Source organism: Cannabis sativa, chromosome 2, assembly GCF_029168945.1.
Source record: "Cannabis sativa cultivar Pink pepper isolate KNU-18-1 chromosome 2, ASM2916894v1, whole genome shotgun sequence".
In the NCBI taxonomy this organism is placed as follows: Eukaryota; Viridiplantae; Streptophyta; class Magnoliopsida; order Rosales; family Cannabaceae; genus Cannabis; species Cannabis sativa.
Window position 1 is genome coordinate 76,804,911 of NC_083602.1, and position 2,309 is coordinate 76,807,219.

The window sequence follows — 2,309 nt, forward strand, 5'->3', positions numbered from 1 at the left end:
TTCTCTAATTAATCTCTTAATTAAATTAACATGAAATCAACATTAAGCAATAATCTACTTGTCACATAAGTCATGTGAATACTCTCGTTTCACATAGAACATCGATTATCCAATTTTAGCATTCTCAATTCTCACTTTTCAAATTTTGAATTGAGATCATAGAACATGCAGAAGGGGATCAAGCTTACACATGGAATTGAACACAAATATAGATAATTTCACAATCAAGAATGGAGGAATGGCAATTATTCATTAACTAAGCAAAAACTTTAAACAACAATCATCATCCTCCCTAAATGGGAAATTAAGTTCATAATTAAATCCATAACCATTCCTATAACAATATTCAGCATAAAGAAATTAAAAAGGAATAGAGAAAGAAACTGTTGGTGGAATGACTCTGGATCTTCACTTTGATTTCCTCTGCTCTTCTTGCCGCTTTCTACAGTGTTTTAGGTCTCCAAATTGCTTCCCCTGATTTCCAATCGCAGTTTTCTATTTATATCTGATTTTTAGGGTTTGTCAAACTAAAATACCCCCAATCGTACAGACTCTCGCCGCAGCCACAAGATGCCTCGCCGCGACGAGATGGGCTTCTGAAAACCACTCTCTGTAATGGACCTTATGGTCGCGGCGAAGGTGCATCTCGCCGCGGCTACTGGAGCTTCAAAAATCATTCATTCTGTTCTCGAGTTATAGCCGCGGCCAGAAGTGCGTCAAGCTGAAAAATGGCATTTTTCTTGGCTTCGCTTGCCTTTTATTGCACTTTTGCATCCTGAGGCCTCCATTACTCTGAGGAACCTGAAAACATAGAAAATAAGCATAATTCCGTCCTAAAACAATGAAAAGCGAACATAAAATTGATCCAAAATATAGGCTAAAAATAGCCTAACAGGTAGACATTGACCTGTGGTAGATTCGAGTTTACGACAATGACATCTCTTGTTGGGATGACAACCTTTTTGATACTGTTATGACACCCTGGAAGGAGCTATTTACACATCTCTTGTGTTCAATTGGTTATTTCACGACCAACAATGATATTCTCACTCACACACTTGGGGATAGTAGCCAAGTGAGATTAATGCATGTTAACGCATGCCAAGTGAGGTTGTTCATCAAAGCAAGAATAGGTAACAACCATACAACTATCTTAATTTCCCATACTAATGTATTGTTGTAGCCTATTTCGCTAAAATTGTTATTTTTATTTTTGTAGTGGTGATTGTGGAATGTACGCCATTGAATACATCGAACACTTGATGATGAACCGATCTTTAGAGAAAATTAACGATGATCAAATGTCGGTGTACAGAGAACGGTGGCGTGTGGACCTGTTTTACCAAAACCTAACTTGGTGATTAAAGTACAGAGTAAATTAGGTTTTTTATATTTTACTAGTTTTTTGTAAGTATTTACACACATATCGATAAATGTCGAAAACAATATCGCTATATATGTTTGAATGTCTATAATTTTATTTTATACTTAATTTAAAGAAATGTGTTTTTATTGCGATGTCGTCGCTAAAATGTCGATAAAAGTCTCAAAATTGAATGCGAAACATGCTTCACTATGCACATAGGTTTTTTTTATATTTTTCTGGTCCTCGTCTCGACCATTTTCCTAGCGGCTAGTCACCTCTTGGGGATCGCTTGTATCTCCTGCTTTGGCATCGGGATCGGTGAAACGCAGACCAAATTTGTTTCTAGTGAGAGCCATGATTACTCAAACGTAATTTGCTGGTGGTCTTACTGCTTCCTCCAGCTCTCAGTGAAAGCACCAAAATATTTCCTGAGATTTTAAAAAACGGAATGAAAATAATAAGAACTCCAGTAATAATAATCGAAAGAGAAAATATAGCAAGAGACAAGCAATTTTTTACGTGGTTGGGGCGTTAATCAGCCTTAGTCCACGAGTCAGTTTTATTAAATAATCTGTTTACTTGTAAACACTTTAAGAATACATACGATGTATGTTCGTAAATTTGCCTGAGCAAAGTATACAAGAAAATTCAACCCCTAATCCATGAGATTAGTGGGGGTATTTATAGTAGTTAGAGAATTACATTAGGGTTTCCCCTTTTCCCTCTACTGAGGAGTTTACAATTAAACAATATCTTTGGGCTTTTTCATGAAGTTCAGCCCATGAAGAATACAATCTGCTGGCTACGCGAATTGGAGTTTGGTTGATCGAGTCAAAATCGTGTCCACTAATGGTGGGCAATTATTCTGAAATAACCACATCGCACTTGTTATGGGAAGTTTCCCCTTATATCGGGATATTGTAATACCTGGTAAAAATATACA